This window comes from Stenella coeruleoalba (assembly GCF_951394435.1).
Source record: "Stenella coeruleoalba genome assembly, chromosome: 20".
NCBI classification, from domain to species: domain Eukaryota; kingdom Metazoa; phylum Chordata; class Mammalia; order Artiodactyla; family Delphinidae; genus Stenella; species Stenella coeruleoalba.
The window spans coordinates 14,908,396-14,928,566 of NC_137166.1; the positions used below are offsets into that span (position 1 = coordinate 14,908,396).

Here is a 20,171-nt window from a genome sequence, read left to right on the forward strand (position 1 = left end):
AGGCCTGACTAATTTTGTCCTACAGGCTTGTAAGACTCTTATATTATTGGGTTTAAGTATTATATCAGGTTTTAGTTACAGCCACTAGTTATAATTGTGTACATAAAAAAGAGTTACTGGTTAGTTAACCAAAGAATGTTTTGTGTTAATTTTTATCCTAAGAGCAAAACAGGATTTTCAAGTGAAACAGTGTGAGCCAGTTTGTTTCTTTGGATTATGTTTAGCTTTGATTGAAACTGGTCTATTCAGCCAGGGATAGAGATACTGTTTTGAATAATTGGTTGGTTGTGGTACAGTTCATATTGATATGTTATCGGATCTAAATAACTAGATGGGACAGGACACAGGTGATGATTGCTGAATCCAAGAAACTACTGAGTTGGAAGCAATTTTTCTAAATGAATCATGTCATTTTTAGCAAGACATGGACTCAATGACACTTTTCACTCGTCTTTACTTTCATGGTTTGTTCGAGGGTGCAATAATGTCAAGGATTCCAAAAGTTATCTAAACACACTGTGTTACTGAGGGCATGGGGAAATAGAAACTCTCATACATTGGTGGTGGTGGTGTAAAACAATACTTCCTTGTTGTAGGGTGATTTGGCAATATCTATCAGCATTAAAGATATACATACCCTGTCACCAGTTCTTCTGCTTCTAGGAATTTATACCCAATTCGTACAATCCATATAGGCAAATATCTAGTCATTGCAGCATTGTTTATATAGGCAAAATACTGGAAATAACCTAAATGCCATCAATAGAGCAGTACTTTAAAACAATGGTACACATATACAGTGGAATATTATGCAGCTCTTTAAAAGAATGAGAATTATTGATAACTACTGATATGAAAGTCTCCGAGATATGTATCTTAAAGCAAGTTATAGTACTAGACAAGTTACGGTATACAGTCAGCCTTCCATATCGGACAGTTCTACATCCATGCATTCAATCAACCTCGGATTGAAACCAGTGGGAAGGAAAATTCCAGAAAGTTCCAAAAAGCAAAAATTGAATTTTCTGCTCACTGGCAGCTATTTACATAGCATTTACGTTGTATTGGGATGATCTGAAGTATACTGGAGAATGTGCATAGGTTATACGCAAAAACTACAGCATTTTATGCAAGGGACTTGAGATTTTGGTATCCTTGGGGGATTCTGGAACCAATCCCTTGCTGATACTGAGAGACAACTGTAGTATGTATAGTATGCTACTATATGTGTAAAAAAAAGACATATTTATACATATAGTTATACATGCAGATAATATCACTGGAAGGATTTTGACAGCATTAAACATTGTCAGACACTGTTCTAAGAGTTTTTCATAATTAACACATTTAATTGTCCTAACAACTTTATTAGGGTAGGTGATATTATTCCCATTTTACAAATGAAGAAACTGAAGCACAGAGAGATTAAGTAACTTGCTCAAAGGCACGAGAATCTGGTAGCAATGGTTATTTTACTTCTAGAGCAAGGGACTGAAGGACTAAGGGTCTGAGGAAGGAGACTTAATTTTCATTGTACATCTTTTTCAGTTTTGTGTGTGTGTGTGTGTGTGTGTGTGTGTGTGTGTGTGTGTTTTGCCATATTTATGCCTTACTTTAAAAATTATTTTTGAAAGTTTATCTGCACCATTAGGAAAATGGGCAGAAGACTATCATGAGCGCTATTTACAATAGAGTCAATCTTACTAAGTTTCAAAGATATGCAAATCTTACTAATTTTGAAAGATATACAAATTAAAATAACTGCTTAGTTTCAAAAGGATTAGAAAGGTTGATAATGCCTGCAGTTGGGGAGTATGAGGATCTGGACACTAGGAGGATAAAGTCATAGAACCTTCTGGGAGAGAAGTCTGGTGATTGGTTTTGCTAGTTTGCATGTGCTGCCATAACAAAGTCTCCAAATAAAGTCACATTCTGAGACACTGAGGGTTAGAACTTCAACGCATGTATCTGTGGGGTACAATTCAACCCCTAAATAACATGGGTATCAAAATTTCATACATGCATACTCCCTAAACTTGCAATACCACTTGTGGGAATCTGTCCTTAAGAAATAATCTGAAAATATGCACAGATATTCTTAGAAGGATATTCACAATGGCATATTACAGAATATATTGGAATCTACCTAAATATCAATAAAAGATTGGCTAAATAATGATATAACTTCTTCCATTGTTAAAGATAATGTGGATCTATATGTATTGACATAAAAAGATATGCAGAATATATAAAGTATAAAAAGCAGGTTTACTGAACAGAATGTATATTATCCTATTTGTGTTAAATTTTAAATAAATAAAATTTTGGAATAAAATATTCTAAAAATTAATAATGGCATGGGGAGTGTTACACAGGCTTTTCTTTCATTATACTCTACATATATATATACTCAAATTAGTAAAAACAATAAACATTTTTCTCTCCTCAAAAAACAAAAAGAAGGTATTGAACTCAGTCCCTTTTATTTTGCTTTTAAACTCAATGCAGAACAGAATCAGAATATACTTAACTGCTGGGATCTTGGCTTAGTCTGGTAGTTTCTGGGGGAAAACTACCACTTCCCATTGAGATATATAATAGCCTAGTATGCACACACACACTTTTTGTTTTCCAAACTATATGAAAGTAAGTTGCAGACACCATGATCCTTCAGTTCTACACAGTTCAGCATGCATCTTCTAAGAGTAAGGGCATTCTCCTACTCAACTATGTTATTACACCAATGAAAATTAACAATAATTCTATAGTATCTAATATCTAGTACATATTCAAATTTCCCAAGTTGTTCCCCCAAATATCTATTTTTTCTAATCAGGATCCAATTGAATTTCATTTGGTTATTATATCTCTTAAGTCTCTTTTAATGTAGAGCCAGTTTTCTTGTAGAAGATCCACATTTTGCATTTAATTATTAGTATATATACTGTTTATTTAATTCTCCCCCACAACATAGACTTAATTTGAAAATTTTTACTGTGAACATTTTTTTATTGTGGTAAAATACACATAATATAAAAGCTACCATTTTAATAATTTTTAGTTGTACAGTTCAGTGGCATTAAGTACAGTCACATTGTTGTGTAACCATCATCACCACCCATCACCAGAGCATTTTCCATCTTCCCAAACTGAAATTCTGTACCCATTAAACAATAACTCCCCACTCTCCCTTCCCCCAGCCCCCTTGGCAACCACCATTCTACTTTCTCTCTCTGAATTCGACCTCTAAGTATCTCATAGAACTGGAATCCTGCAGTACATGTGTTTTGGTGACTGGTTTATTTCACTTACCATAATGTCTTCAATATTCATCCACATTGTAGCATGTGTCAGAATTTCCTTCATTTTATTACTACCTTTTTAAAATTAAAAAGAAAAATTTTCCTTTTTAACTAACTGGTTATGCTGAAATAAAGTCAGTAGAGGTAAAATATATATATATATAGAGAGAGAGAGAGAGAAGATAGTAAAATAATAACTGTCATCCAATTAAATAATTATCAAAAATTTTGCCCCTACCTACACTATGCATTTAAAAAAATTTTTATTTATTTTTGGCTGCGTTGGGTCTTTTTGCTGTGTGTGGACTTTCTCTAGTTGTGGCGAGTGGGGGCTACTCTTCGTCCCTCCCAGTATGCATTTCTTAAACAATTTAAAAAGGACCTTTTCTCGGGCTTCCCTGGTGGCGCAGTGGTTAAGAATCCGCCTGCCTACGCAGGGGATATGGGTTCCAGCCGTGGTCCGGAAAGAGCCCGCGTGCCACGAAGCAACTAAGCCCGTGTTCCAGAGTTACTGAGCCTGCGCTCTAGAGCCTGTGAGCCACAACTACTGAAGCCCATGTGCTAAAAGCCCGTGTTCCTCAACAAGAGAAGCCACAGCAACGAGAAGCTCGGGCACCACAACGAAAAGTAGCCCCCCCCCCCGCCCCATATGCCACAACTAGAGAAAGCCTGTGTGCTGCAACGAAGACCCAACGCAGCCAAAAATAAATAAATAAACAAAATAAATAAATTTATACATAAAAAAAGGACCTCTTCTTACAAAATCTCAATGATATTTTCATGCTTAAGAAAGTAACAATGCTTTGGTTAGTTGGTACCATATAATACCTGGCCCATCATCTAATTTTCCCAATTGTCTAAAATAATATCTTTATAAAAGACTATAGGCGGACTTCCCTTGCGGTCCAGTGGTTAAGACTCCGAGCTCCCAACGCAGGGGACACGGGTTTCTTCCCTGGTGGGGGAACTAAGATCCCGCTTGTCGCTAGGTGCGGCCAAAAAAAAAAAAAAAAAAAAAAAGACTATAAATTGGTTTGAATCAGTATCTAAACAAGGTCCACACAGGTAACATTCGCTTGTTGTGTTTCTAAGGCTCTTTAAATTCGAGCAATTTGCTCTCTCTTTTTTTAAGATGCTATTACTTTATTGCAAAATGGACTCAATTCATATATGCACACATTTACCAAAAAAAAAAAAAATCCACCACATATTAAATGAAAAAAGCACAGTGTATTTTGATGTACCGAAAGCTGGTTTTAATTTGGAAATACTGAAAGTGGTTATACATACACGTTATTTCTAAATCCATATGACCCTCTTATGGATGCACGTAGCTCCATCCTTGTCATATGACCGCATCACAATTTAGCAAACCACAATTTTGGTCTTGGTAGATGCAGCCTGTACAGCAGGGGGCAGGATTACCTCCTTCTGGAAGCCAAAGCTCAGGAATCCCCTTCCAACGTTAAGCAGAGAGAATGGTTTTCAAGTTGAACACAAGGATAACTAAATGAAAAAGTTTCCTCTCAATCCAGAGATAAAGTAAATTCCCAGAGGATGTGGTGCTGAGGAAACATCTTAAATAAGAAATACTGTAGATATTCTGATTGCAAGAGCAATCACACTTGGTTTAAAAGCGGGTGGGGGGGGGGGCCGGGCAGGAGGGGCTTCCTGGTGGCGTAGCGGTTGAGGGTCTGCCTGCCAATGCAGGGGACGCGGGTTCGTGCCCCGGTCCGGAAGGATCCCGTATGCCGCGGAGCGGCTGGGCCCGTGAGCCATGGCCGCTGGGCCTGCGAAGCCACAACAGTGAGAGGCCCGCGTACCAGGGAAAAAAAAAACAGCGGGGCAGGAGTATTAAGAGTGCTTAGGAGAGAAGGTGGGTGGCCTGAGGGAGGAGTGCTTAGAGTCGGATAAAGAGCTGTGTGCTGCCAGAGAAGGGTGGAATCCTGTTCAGCAGGTCATTTCATGAAAGAAACCGAAACGCAGGAGGAAAGCCTCCATGGCGAGCGGAGTCGAGCGAGGAACGAGAGCAAATCTCAGAGACTAACTCAGGGAATTTGGGAGGCGGTGCTGGAGCCGGTTTTTCCATATACTGGAACAACGCTAAACATGGGCACGGACCCGGAAAACAAGCCTCCTCCGCCAGCCTCCCTACAGCCGGGGAAACACCAGCGAAATACAACGAACGCCCCAGCAGGTGACTCTGGAGACGTCACGTGTATCCCCTGCCGTCCGTGCCTCCGCCGCTGGAAGTAGTCCCCGGCTGCGCCAGCTCCGAAGGGAGCTAGGCGGTGGAGCCCGGACGCCCTCGGGGCGTGAGTCCCGAGCGGAGGGTGCGCAGCCAATCCCTGGAAAGAGGGCGTGGCTAGCTCGGCCCCGAGGATCCCTCCGCCCGTGCTCACTGTGCTGAGGACTTGTTAGTCGCCATTTTGGATGCTAAGCCTTCTTCCCCAAGTCTGTCTCTTCCGTTTTCAGGTCCGGATTCGGTCAGGTGAGTGTGGCTTCTTCAGCGTCAAGCATCTTTGTTTTCCTTCTCACACTGCGCTCCGGATTTAGAAGTCCCTAGCCCAAGATTCAGAGGACCTTGAGGTGGCAGGTGAGGAGAAAGAGAAGGATCCTGGATGTGAGGGTCGGGCTGGAGGTCGGGCCGGAAAGGCTGTGGCACGGAAGGCCGCCCAAGGCCGGGCCCGGGGGCGTGGCAGGGCCGCAGGCAACTTGGACACCGTTGGTCCCGAATACTTGACGCCGCCAAACTTTGTTGTCCTCCCTGCTCCGAGGCGTCACTTCCCCGGGGCGGAAACGCCGCGGCCTGGGCTTCGGCACCCGACAGGGACAGGCCCGGGCCGGCGCTCTCGGGGACTCCCTTACCCGGTCCCTTTTGGCCCAGGGAGACTTCGGTAAGGTTGTGTCCCCGGTGCCTGCGGGAGTCTGTTCGCTTCCGAGCCCGGCAGCCTCCCCCCGGGCGGGGCGGCCTCCAGGGAAGGTACCTGGGGGCCCCGGAAGAAACTGCGTTTTTCTTTAGCGGAAGCAAAAAGCGACCTTTGGCCCCCTTTCGCAGACCCCTGCCTGTCTGATGAGCAATCTAGTGAGGAGCCTGTAGCCCTGTCCTTGCCCCCCTTCCTCTTTCTGTTCTCATCGCTCCTCTTCCGCGGTGCTGGAGGTGAGAGGACTTGAAACTCGACCTGCATAGTTTTACCGGGATCGGGACCGAAGAGTGTCCGGTTTAATGATTAGGTAATAGGAGAGGCAGCGACTTCCACTCTCTGACGTAGTAAGATTGAAATTAAGAGCTGGTCATAGTTTTTCTATTATGCTTGCGTATTCATTATTTTTTATTACGAACATTGCAAACAGACAAAGGTAAAGACTGTAATGAATTCCCTCCTAATCCATCTTCAACAACGATCAGTTCATGTCCAATCTTGTTTCGTTTATCCCCCCGTTGTGTATTTATTTAATAAAGTAATAGTTGATATATATATGTTTCCTCCTCCTCCCCCTCCCCCCCTTTGACTCCTTTACCTACGGAGAAATTTCCACGGGAAATTTTGTTTTTACAGCTTCTTCAGAACCTCATCTTCTGGGATAGGAGGACTTAGTAATATCCTTTTATTAGAGGATAAAAGACTGTTTTGAAACCTCAATGTTAGTGTTACATTTTAAAGCCACCCAGTTTCTCAAGTTTTCTCATTTTTAAAGTAGTGTTATTCTGTCCAAATTGTTTTCTTTCTTCCTCTACTCCTGTACCTCTGGCTTCTCAATGATAGGAGCTCCAGAATCCCCAACTCTAGTCTACTTAATTTAAGCTCTCATTCCTTTAAAATCAGAATCAATTCCCAATGGTGTGTAGTCTCTTTTGATTTAAAAATAAAACTAGAAAAGAGTGTAGTCTAATGAAGTAATTTAAAATACGGGAAAAGTAGTATGCACATGAATACTAACTTCAGCATTATTTTATATAGCAAATATAAAAAGGTTGAGGAATTAAGTAAAAATGATTACTCAGTGTGGTATTAGGCAGCCGTTTAAAATAAGGTTCTATAGGCTGTAGCAGATATGCTGTTAAGTGATATAAGAATTCACTAGTGATCAGAGTCCATCATTAACAACTTTGTAAAAATATGCCTTAAGAGAAACTCTTGGTAAAAGTATACCCAAAGATTTTTTTTTTTTTTTTTTTTTTTTTTTTGCGGTACGCGGGCCTCTCACTGCTGTGGCCTCTCCCGTTGCGGAGCACAGGCTCCGGACGCGCAGGCTCAGCGCCCATGGCTGACGGGCCCAGCCGCTCCGTGGCATGTGGGATCTTCCCGGACTGGGGCACGAACCCGTGTCCCCTGCATCGGCAGGCGGACTCTCAACCACTGCACCACCAGGGAAGCCGTACCCAAAGAATTTTTTGTAATTTTTTTAATGTTACTTTTATTGAGAAACAAGATAAAGATCCTTTTATAATGCCTACACATTTCAGTATTTATAGCTCCTTCCAGAAAATCTTGATGGTCTCTGAATTCTGAAGCCTGTACTTTTGTTGTGAGTTATACATGATGCTACTGGTTTTGTGGTCCTTTATTTTATTAAATTTTCAATCTTGATTAGTTTGGTCACTGGAGATTTGATTATAGTGTGAAAATACAGTAAACATGGCATTCTGTAAATGAAATGGTTTTAAGAATTGGGCTGTATTATCTTGGAAATGCTTTCTAGCTTGCTTGTACTTTTATGTCACATCTTCATGTCTGCAATACCTAAATCATACCTAAATCTGTTTACATCACTTATTTTATAAGAAAGAAGTATTCAGGATAAATAAAATAATACATTTCAAATACAGAAGTTTTCCTGTGTACTACAAAATTATCATTCTATCCACCATTGACTCTGTTGCCTCCCTTCCCAGCTTGGTTCTTTTGGAGCTACAAGACTCTAAAGTTGGTTTCTTAGGACATGAGGGTCTGTTTTGCTATTTCTAGCTAAGTTTTCAGGATTACTGCCTCTAGGCAGCTTCACTAATTTGGGTAGCTGTTCTGAGCTGCAGCAGTCTTTCCCTTCTCCCCCCAGGTAAAATGAGGAATGAGCCAGTCCATGGTTTTACATTTTCCCTTATTCAGGATGGAGAGATTATCCAGTTTTAAAAGGCTCCTGGAGCTGAGTGATAAAAGGGACTAGATCAGTTTGTTGCTCCAATGTTAAGGTCTGGGGTAAAGTGAGGGATCGGAAAGAGCCAAGAAGGGAACATGAGGTTGCTGCCCAGTGTGTGACATAATGGTGTTACACTAATAAAAATAGTAGTTAGAATACTGAGAAGTAGATTTGCAGTCACTAGTTCATAATCCTTTTATAAGGTTTATGTTATAGTTGTTCATGTATCTTATAGTTGTTTTTGTGTCACTTGTCCCCATTAGATTGTGAACTTGAAACACCAGGGTCACATCTTACTTAAATGTCTCTTGTCTCTGTTGGCTTAGCACAGTACTTGATAGAATAGCACTCAACAGATGTTTGGTGAGTGGATGAATGACAGTAAAAATGTTGAGGCACAAAATGATCTCAGAATAACCTCTAAATTAGAAGAGAATTTTAAATTAGGTATTGGACAATATTAGTATGTGGTAATGTATATATGTTTGTTTTATGTGTATAAATGTTTGTATATGTATAAAACAGTAACTGTTTACCAGAACAGTTTATTAACTTTTAGGTTATTCCTAAAATTAATATTCCTAATCATGTAAGATACAAAGTTTATGGTAGTTAGCTTTGGAAACACAGGTTCAAATCCTGAAATGTGGGAATTCCCTGGAGGTCCAGTGGTTAGGACTTGGCACTTTCACTGCTGGGGCCCGGGTTCAGTCCCTGGTCGGGGAACTAAGATCCCTGCAAGCTGTGCTGCATGCCCCCCCCCCAAAAAAAATCCTGAAATGGTAATTAAATTATCTTTTGTATTAGATAAGTTTTGAGTCTGATGATTTTTAAAATATATTGGTAATTATTTAGGACCTGTGCCCCCTGCATTGGAAGCACGGAGTCTTAACCACTGGACAACCAGGGAAGTCCAGGAATCTAATTTCTGAAAGTTGAAAATCCTCAGAACTCAAGTTGACAAAGTGTTTCGGCAAATTATTTTCCTTTCCTTAAATCTAAAACAAAACTAGATTCTGTAAGTTTGTGAAATTCAAAAATCAATGTTATTATTATTTCATTAATTTTTATTATTTATTTTTGGCTGCATGGGTCTCCGCTGAGGCACACGGGCTTCTCACTGCGATGGCGTCCCCCGCTGTGGAGCACGGGCTTCAGGCGCGCAGGCCCTGTTGCTCCACGGCATGCAGGATCCTCCCAGACCAGGGGTCGAACCCGTGTCCCCCGCATTGGCAGGCGAGCTCCCAACCACTGCGCCACCAGAGAAGCCCCTAAAAATCAATGTTATTTTTAGTTAAATTTCCACTAATTAACATGATGAATGAGTGACAGCTTTGTACTAAGTACTGTAAGGCAGTGTGAGAATAACAGTGGAACCTCAGAAATAGTGTTTGCCTTCAAGAAGAGCTATACTGATTATATACAGTTGAAATCCTCCAATGAGGTCAAAACAGTTAATCAAAAAAGTTAAAGCAGGGGAAAAAAGATACAAAGCATACCTTTAACATTTTATTTTAACCTAAGACACATACAAAATTCCATTTAATAATGGAGTGTAACCTTTAAAAATTGTGAATCACTGTATTGTATATCTGTAACATATAATACTGTAAATCAACTATTCAGTTTTAAAATTTTATTTATCAGCTGATCTTTAGATTATTAGACGTTTTCTTTGAGTATCGGTCTTTTTTTTTTTTTTTTTTTTTAATTTCTGGCTGCATTGGGTCTTTGTTGCTGCGTTCGGGCCTTCTCTAGTTGGCAGTGAGTGGGGGCCACTCCTCGTTGCGGTGTGCGGGCTTCTCATTGCGGTGGCTTCTCTTGTTGCGGAGCACCGGCTCTAGGCGTGCAGGCTTCAGTAGTTGTAGCATGCAAGCTGAGTAGTGGTGGTTCGCAGGCTCTAGAGCGCAGGCTCAGTAGTTGTGGTGCACAGGCCCAGTTGCTCCGCAGCATGTGGGATCTTCCCGGACCAGGGCTCGAACCCGTGTCTCCTGCATTGGCAGGCGGATTCTTAACCTCTGTGTCACCAGAGAAGCCCAGAGTATGGGACTGTTGACTAGAGTTTGTTTTATTTTACTTTATTTTATTTGTTTATTTTTTGGCCGCGCCTCTTGGCTTGCGGGATCTCAGTTCCCCAACCAGGCATCGAACCTGGGCCACAGCAGTGAAAGTCTGGAATCCTAACCTCTGGGCCACCAGGGAACGCCCTAGAGTTTACTTTAACAAACGTTTATATGGTGCTTATTGTGTATGTATGTTCTAGGCACTGTTCTAAATGCCACAATTTTTTTTTTTTTTTTGTGGCTGTACCACAAGGCTTGCGGGATATTAGTTCCCCAACCAGGGATTGATCCCAGGCCCTCGCCAGTGAAAACACAGAGTCCTAACCACTGGACAACCAGAGAATTCCCTAAACTCCACAGATTTTCATTTAATCCTCATACCAGCCTTTTGAGTTGTGAGAGTTCATGTAAATATTTGTGCTAATTTTCCTTAAATGTTTAACAGAGAAGCTATCTGGGCCTGGATTTTCTTCTGGAATGGTTCCTAATTTTATGTTCAATTTTTGTAATGTTTAGGGGCAATTACATTTTTGACTTCTTTGTGTCAGTTTTTGTTTTGTTTTTTTTAAATTGAAGTATAGTTGATTTACAGTGTTGTGTTAGCTTTGGGTGTACAGCAAAGTGATTAAGTTATACATGTATATCTCTTTTTTTTCAGATTCTTTTCTGTTATAGGTTATTATTATAAGATGTTGAATATAGTTTCACTTTGTGTCAATTTTGGTAAATTGCGTTTCTAACAGATTTGTTCATTTTGTCTCATGGTTGAATTTATAGGTGTAGATTAGTAATAATGTCCCCTTCTAATGTTTGTAGGATCTGTAATGATATCTGTCTCTTTCCATCCTGATACTGGTAATTTGTGTCTCCTCTCTCTCTCTCTCTCTTCCTCCCCCTCCTTCCTCTTTTCAAAAGAACCTGCATTTGGTTTCATTGATTTTCCTCTTTTCTGTTTCATTGGTTTTTGCCTTGTTTTTATTGTTTCCTTCTGCTTGCTTTGAGTTAATTTCGCTCTTTTTATCGTTACTTGTGGTGGAAGCTTAGATTACTAATTTGAGACCTACCTTCTTTTTTTAAATATAAATTTATTTATTTATTTATTTTTGGCTGCGTTGGGTCTTCGTCGCTGCGCTCGGACTTGCTCTAGTTGCGGTGAGCAGGGGCTACTCTTCGTTGCCATGCGCGGGCTTCTCATTGTGGTGGCTTCTCTTGTTGTGGAGCACGGGCTCTAGGTGTGCAGGCTTCAGTAGTCGTGGCATGCGGGCTCTAGAGTGCAGGTTCAGTAGTTGCTCCGCAGCATGTGGGATCTTCCTGGACCAGGGCTCGAACCCATGTCCCTGGCATTGGCAGGCGAATTCTTAATCACTGCACCTCCAGGGAAGTCCCGAGACTTTTCTTCTTTCCTAATGTAAGCATTTAGAGTTGTAAATTTTGCCCTAAGCACTGTTTTAGCTTCATCCACAAATTTTGGTGTTATATTTTAATTTTCATTTTCTTACAGTTTAAACCTTTAAAAATAATTTCCACTTGAAACTTCCTCTTTAACATGGATTATTTAGAAGTAATGGTGTTTAATTTCCAAGTGTTTGAAGATTTTCTGTTATCTTTCTTGTTACTGATTTCTGGTTAATTTCCATTGCAGTTGAAGAACATACTTTGGGTGACTTAAGTTCTGTTTAATTAGTTAAGGTTTGTTTTGTACTTCAGGATACGGTCTGTATTCATGAATGTTCCCTGTGCTTTGCTGTGTTGAGTGGAGTGTTCTATGTAAACGTCAGTAAGATACAGTTGGTGTTCAGTTCTTGTATATCCTGATATTCTGTCTACTAGTTGATGAATTACAGAGGGAAGTACAGTTGAAGTCTCCAACTACAATTAGGGATTTGTTTCTTTGTCCTGTCCTGTCTTTTCTTCTTGTATTTTGAAGCTCTGTTGTTCCCTGAATTCACTATTAGTATTGCTACATTTTCTTGGTGAATTCACCCTTTAATGATTATATAATGTTCCTTTGTATCCCTGGTTTTCCTTGCTGAAGTCTACTTTAACACTTCAGCCCCTTCAGCTTTTTTTTTTAAGTTGAGATATAATTGATCTATAACATTTTATTAATTTCAGGTGTACAACATGACTTGATATTTGTATGTATTGGGAAATGATCACAACAGTAAGTCTAGTTAACATCTGTCACCATACAGAGTTACAATTCTTTCTCTTTTGATGAGAACTTTCAAGATTTATTCTCTTGGGAGTTCCCTTGCAGTCCAGTGATTAAGACTCCAAGCTTCCACTGCAGGAAGCGTGGGTTCAATCCCTGGTCAGGGAACTAAGATCCCACATCCCACATGCCATGCAGCACAGCCAGAAAATTAAAAAATAAAAAAGATTTATTCTTTTAGCAACTTTCGAATACACAGTACAGTATTAACCACAGTCACTACACCACATTGTACATTACATCCCAAGACTCATTTATTTTATAACTGGAAGTTTGTAACGAAATGGGTAGAGGGGGTCGAAAGGTACAACTTCCAGCTTTCTTTTGATTAGTGTTTGCGTGATCTAGTTTTTTTCATCCTTTACTTTTAACCTACCTACATTATTGTATTGACGTGAGTTTTTTCTTGGCAGTATATAGTTGGATCATTTTTTGAACCATTCTAGAGAGTCTAGTTAACATCTATCACCATACATAGTTACAATTCTCTGTGTTTTGTGTTTAGATCATTTCTATTTAATTATGTAATTATTAGTATATTTGACTTTAGTTCTACCATTTTATTATTTGTTTTGTTTTTCATTTCTGTTTCTGCTTTCCTGCTTTCTCTTGGGTTATTTGAACACTTCAGTATCAAATTTAAAATCTGTCGAGTTTTTTAGTCTATTTTTTTTTTTTTTTTTTTTTGCGGTACGTGGGCTTCTCACTGTTGTGGCCTCTCCCGTTGCGGAGCACAGGCTCCGGACGCGAAGGCTCAGCGGCCATGGCTCAACGGGCCCAGCCGCTCCGCGGCATGTGGGATCTTCCCGGACCGGGGCACAAACCCGTATCCCCTGCATGGGCAGGCGGACTCTCAACCACTGCGCCACCAGGGAAGCCCTAGTCTGTTTTTTGATATAGTATGTTTTATTGGTCACTCTAGGGATTACAGTGGATGTACTTAACTTTTCACAATTTACTTAGAATCAGTATTTTATCACTTATTGTGGAATACAGAAACATATAGGTCTCTTTGCCCTGCCCCCCTTAATACTATCATCTTGTGGTTATCTTATGTATTACATCTACATACATTGAAAAAAAAACCCCATCAGACAATGTTATTAGTTTTGCTTTTAACTGTCAAATACAAATTTTTTTATTTTGGCCATGCCACTTGGCATGCAGGATCCCCAACCAGGGATCGAACCAACGCCCCCTGCAGTGGAAGCACGGAATCCCAACCACTGGACCGCCAGGGAAGTGTCCCTCAAATACGTTTTAAGAGACTCAAGAGAAGAACCATCTATTATATTTACCCAGATATTTGCCATTTCTGTAATATAAGATATAAATACTTGCCATTTCTTCCTTTTTTTAGTTTTCCAAGTTTTCTTATTAATTTTCCCTCATCTGAGAATGACTTATTTCACCTTTATTTCTGAAGGATATCGTCTCTGGATATAGAATTCTGGGTTGACAGTTCTTTTCTTTTGGCACTTCTTTTTGGCCTCCATTGTTTCTGATGTGAAATCTATTATTTGAATAGGTCATCTGTTGGTAACATGTTTTTCTCTGACTGCTTTCAGTATTTAAAAAATTTGTCTTTAGTTTTCAATTTGATTAAGATGAGTCCAGGCATAAATTTCTTTGGAGCTCTCTGAGCTCTTTCAGTCTGTAGATTTATGTTTTTTGCTAAATTTGGGGAGTTTTCAAAAGTTTTTTGGTACCAAACTGGTTCTCCCATCCTTCTGGGATTCTGACAGTGCAAACATTAGGTCCTTTGCTGTTTGTTCTACAGATATCTGAGGCTTTGATCACTTTTTTCCATGTTTTTTATCTCTGTTTTTCAGATTGGATACATAGTATTGACCTATCTTGAAGTGCATTGGCTTTTTCTGCTGTCATTTGCTTTCTGCTATCCAGCTCACACAGTGAGTTTCTTACTTTTAATGTATTTTTCAGTTCTAAAGTTTGTTTCCTCTGGAATTTCCTGGTGGTCCAGTGGTTAGGACTCGGTGCTTTCACTGCCGGGGCTGGGTTCCATGCAGCCAAAAAAAAAAAAGTTTGTTTCCTCTTTATGTCTTTTGTTTCTTTACTGAGACTTTCTGTTATTCATTTCAAGAGTATTTGGCCTTACCTGTTGCAACGGTTTTTTTTGTTTTTGTTTTTTTAATAAATTTATTTATTTATTTATTTTGGCTGCGTTGGGTCTGTGTTGCTGCGCCTGGGCTTTCTCTGGTTGTGGCGAGAGGGGGCTACTCTTTGTTGCGGTGCGCAGGCTTGTTGTGGTGGCTTCTCTTGTTGCAGAGCATGGGCTCTAGGCGCACGGGCTTCAGTAGTTGCGGCACGTGGGCTCAGTAGTTGTGGCTCGTGGGCTCTAGAGCACAGGCTCAGTAGTTGTGGCGCACAGGCTTCATTGCTCCACGGCATGTGGGATCTTCCTGGACCAGGGCTCGAACCCGTGCCGGCTGCATTGGCAGGCGGATTCTTAACCACTGCACCACCAGGGAAGTCCCCTGTTGCAACGTTTTTTTAAATTTTTTTTTTTTATTGAAATATAGTTGAATTGTTGCAACCTTTTTATAGTAGCTGCTTTTTTTTGCGGTACGCGGGCCTCTCACTGTTGAGGCCTCTCCCGTTGCAGAGCACAGGCTCCGGACGCGCAGGCTCAGCAACCATGGCTCACGGGCCTAGCCGCTCCGCGGCATGTGGGATCTTCCCGGACCAGGGCACGAACCCGTGTCCCCTGCATCGGCAGGCGGACTCTCAACCACTGCACCACCAGGGAAGCCCTATAGTAGCTGCTTTAAAGTCTTTGTCAATTAATTCCAACATCTGTATAATCTCAGCATTGATGTATGTTGATTGTCTTTTCCATGAGTTGACTTTCCTGGTTTGGTGTATTTCACCCACTCTGTCCACACCAGGGGTCCCCTTTCTGGTTTCTCAAGGCAGGACTAGAGAGCTTCTCTTGATATTCTGCCTTTCTCTATCAGTGTTCACTTCTGGGTTTCAGGCTGCCTTGCATCTAGGCCAGGGAATATAAGAGGAAAAAAAGTGATATACTCACTACCACGTTATTGGCATATCAAATTCTGGTCTCCATCCAGCTTCTATTATTTACTTTTCAGAATTCTCAAAGAGCTGCTCCATACGTGCTCTTCAGGATTTATAGCTTCATTCAGTGAAAGGAATGCTGAACCTAGAACCCTGTTCTTTCCTTCTGTTTTTTAAGGACTATTCATGTTTTTCTAAGAATAGCTAATTCATTAATTCTGATTTCTGGATAGTATTCTGTCATGCTTCTGTTACATTTTATCTGTCTTCTTGTAATAGACACTTAGCATTCCTCCACCTCCTTACTACCACAGGATCTGTATACATGTGTCTTCATGGTCTTCTGTACAGATTTCTTTCAGGGTAAATGTCCAGGAATGGGATTGCTGGATCCTAAGGTATATGCATACATTTACCATTAAGATATATATATTATTAAATACAGATAGACTAATACTCCTAGAATACTGATAGATGAATAGAGTATTATTTAACCTTTAATGGAAGGAAACTCATGTGCTACAACATAGACTATTGGAGTATACTAATATTAGTACTCTGTTGTGTGTGTATATATACACACATGTATATACATTTTGTTTATCCATTCATCTGTCAATGGACAGATTGTTTCCACCACTTGGCTATAGTGAATAATGCTGCTATGAACATGAGTGTGCAGATTACATTACTGTTTTGTTTTTTTTTTTGCGGTACGCGGGCCTCTCACTGCTGTGGCCTCTCCCGTTACGGAGCACAGGCTCTGGACGCGCAAGCTCAGCGGCCATGGCTCACGGGCCTAGCCGCTCCGCGGCATGTGGGATCTTCCCAGACCGGGGCACGAACCCATGTCCCCTGCATCGGCAGGCGGACTCTCAACCACTGTGCCACCAGGAAAGCCCTACGTTACTTTTAAGAAATAAGATTTGCAAGAGATGTCTTGAGGATTAATCTCAATTGTCTATGCCTTTTTGCCTATTTCATATAATTCAGTACAATGGGATATTTAGTGTCCTGCAGAATCATAGGGTTGAAACGGACTTTAGAGATTATGTTGTAAGAACTTAAATTATATTCACTATGCCGTACTTATTATTGTAGAAAGACCATTTAGCTTCAATTTTCTAGCTTGGTTAACTGAAGTCTTAGTACAGTGTAAATTTGAGGTTGCTTTGGTAGATGTAGGTTCTGGCTTCTTTGGTCTTGTGGAAAAATAATAGTCTTTGGGCTGGATGCCTTCTGTTTCCTCCTCCAGAGCCACATACCATCCTTTTCCCTCTGATCTACATCCCTGGAGGCTCATTCACGTGTACCGTGTCTGTGGGCCCCTTTGCTTTCTGGCTTCCAGTTGAAGGGTAGATGGATTGGCAGGAGGAATGAGGGCTAGGTATTTATTCCCCTGCTGCTTCCCTTCCAGGTTGCTGCAAGTGGTCTGCCTACCTCTACCAGTAATTCCTGTCTGGTGGCCCTTTCCATATAGCTACCCTCTCCAGATTCTACTTCCTCATCTTGCCCCTTCAGGCCTAGATGTGTTAATGGTTCTGGGGCAATTCACTGTCCTTTGTTGGTTTCTCTAAGTCTTACCCACACCTTTGTAAGTAGTCTCTCTCTTTTTTTTTTATTCTTCTAAATGTCTTTATTGTACATCACAAATATTTCACATTATTTAATTGAGAGGCTTACAGAAATAGAGTATATTTCTATCATTGATCAGTAAAGTTCCTTCAAACCCGCATTGTCTTTATTTGTGCACAATATACTCGATATATTTTGTGGGTTTTTTTGACTCATTTAGAAGGGTTAAAAGCAGCAAGAACTTATGTTTCTTTCCATTACATGCAAAAATCAATTTTGACAGTGATAAACTGACTACCTTATGGATTCTAAATACCACTTTTAGATTCTGATCTCCCATATAGCTATCTATTCCCCTAACCAAATGAATAATCTGCATTTTATTTCATTTTTTTCCCTCACTAACATTACTTATATTATTTTAAAGATGGAATTTTGATAGGATTAGGGGCTAATAATGAGTATGTGGTACCTCACTTTTATTGTTTTTTTTTTTTTTTAAATAACAAAGTGAATCAGTTATACATACACATATGTTCCCATATCTCTTCCCTCTTGCGTTTCCCTCCCTCCCACCCTCCCTATCCCACCCCTCCAGGCGGTCACAAAGCACCGAGCTGATCTCCCTGTGCTATGCGGCTGCTTCCCACTAGCTATCTACCTTACGTTTGGTAGTGTATATATGTCCATGCCTCTCTTTCGCTTTATCACAGCTTACCCTTCCCGCTCCCTATGTCCTCAAGTTTATTCTCCAGTAGTCTGTGTCTTTATTCCTGTCTTACCCCTAGGTTCTTCATGACATTTTTTTTTCTTAAATTCCATATATATGTGTTAGCATACGGTATTTGTCTCTTTCTTTCTGACTTACTTCACTCTGTATGACAGACTCTAGGTCTATCCACCTCATTACAAATAGCTCAATTTCGTTTCTTTTTATGGCTGAGTAATATTCCATTGTATATATATATGTGCCACATCTTCTTTATCCATTCATCTGATGATGGACACTTAGGTTGTTTCCGGGCTATTGTAAATAGAGCTGCAATGAACATTTTGGTACATGACTCTTTGAATTATGGTTTTCTCAGGGTATATGCCCAGTAGTGGGATTGCTGGGTCATATGGTAGTTCTATTTGTAGTTTTTTAAGGAACCTCCATACTGTTCTCCATAGTGGCTGAACCAATTCACATTCCCACCAGCAGTGCAAGAGTGTTCCCTTTTCTCCACACCCTCTCCAGCATTTATTGTTTCTAGATTTTTTGGTGATGGCCTGACTGGTGTGAGATGATATCTGACTGGTGTGAGATGATATCTCATTGTAGTTTTGATTTGCATTTCTCTAATGATTAATGATGTTGAGCATTCTTTCATGTGTTTGTTGGCAGTCTGTATATCTTCTTTGGAGAAATGTCTATTTAGGTCTTCTGCCCATTTTTGGATTGGGTTGTTTGTTTTTTTGTTATTGAGCTGCATGAGTAGTCTCTCTTTTTAAAAATATTTATTTATTTATTTGGCTGCTCTGGGTCTTAGTTGTGGCATGTGGGATCTTCGTTGCAGTGCGTGGGATCTTTACTTGGGGCATGTGGACTCTTAGTTGCAGTATGCATGCGTGATCTAGTTCCCCAACCAGGGATTGAACCTGGGCCCCCTGCATTGGGAGCTTGGAGTCTTAACCCCTGGACTACCAGGGAGGTCCTGTAAGTAGTCTCTTTATTAAAGTTTCACATTACCCAGGTGTGGATACTATGTGTTTCCAGCTAGGACCCTGATTGTTAGACTCCTTTAAAGGGGCACTGTGATTTTACTTACTTTTGTAAATTTGAACAAATACTATTACTGAATCGTAAGATTAGTAATTTAGGTTTATTTTTATCTGCTTTCTACAGTAGGTTTACAGTAGTGTTTTTGGAGGAGAGAAACTCCCCCACACATTCCAAGCCAAAAGATTAACAGTGAAATACAGACCTCACTTCAGTGTTTTCAACTTCCTTCACAGAGTTCGATTTATATTTGCAGCATAAAATATTTTTAAGCTCCTCTTTCAGAGAATTTTAGCACTTTCTTCTTCAGAGTCCCTATTCTTATGATTGTTTGGGTTCCTTTCTTTTCCAAGCTGTTTCATTATGGTCCCAAACTAGCATTTGTGGATGCTGACCCATTTTAGGCAAATATGTGAAATAGAGATGTCTTTACACCCTCCAGAGTTTCTTCATGTTGCTAAAGCTACCCCCTTATTACCTGTCTCTTCCATTAACACTTTTGTGTCTTTCAGTGTCTAGCCACTTTAGATACCTATTCTGATAAGTTGATCTTAATGTTTACTGATGAGTTAACATTTTGCTTTTCTAAGGAGGCAAATGAATTTATTTATATTATTCTTTGTCTTTTGATAGAAATTCCGAATTATATACTTTCTGAGGTAGATTTCGTTTTTAGTGTTAGCTTTAATGTTAGTTCAAATTCCTTGGATTTGAAAAGAGTTTTACATATAGGAAAAACTAAATCTGTTTTTGTTTGTTTTTTTAGTCTAGCCTTTGTCTTTACATATGTGCTTTTTTTAAAACTCAGAATTTGGAGTCATCCTGCATATATAGTCATGCTTTTTAAACTAATATCATTAATAAGTTAATAAATGCTTTTTATTTATTTATTTATTTGGCTGCATTGTGTCTTCGTTGCTGTGTGTGGGCTTTCTCTGTATGCGGTGAGCGGGGGTTCCTCTTCATTGTGGTGCGCAGGCTTCTCATTGCGGTGGCTTCTCTTGTTGCAGAGCATGGGCTCTAGGCTTGCGGGCTTCAGTAGTTGCAGCACGTGGGCTCAGTAGTTGCGGCACACA

At 40.2% G+C, this 20,171-nt stretch overlaps 1 protein-coding gene across 6 annotated transcripts in view; it reads left to right on the plus strand.

Moving 5' to 3' along the window:
• The first annotated feature begins 5,673 nt into the window (after window positions 1-5,673).
• Window positions 5,674-20,171, plus strand: part of IST1 (IST1 factor associated with ESCRT-III) — a 31,753-nt gene continuing 17,255 nt past the window's right edge. Inside the window, exons 1-2 of one of the 6 annotated variants that reach the window (XM_079908729.1) lie at window positions 5,713-5,898; window positions 14,552-14,632. The gene's annotated coding sequence lies outside the window, so the exon portion shown is untranslated. Of the gene's footprint in view, window positions 5,899-14,551; window positions 14,633-20,171 lie in introns of all 6 variants that reach the window. The other 5 variants (XM_079908730.1, XM_079908728.1, XM_079908727.1 and 2 more) reach the window with 5 other exon arrangements.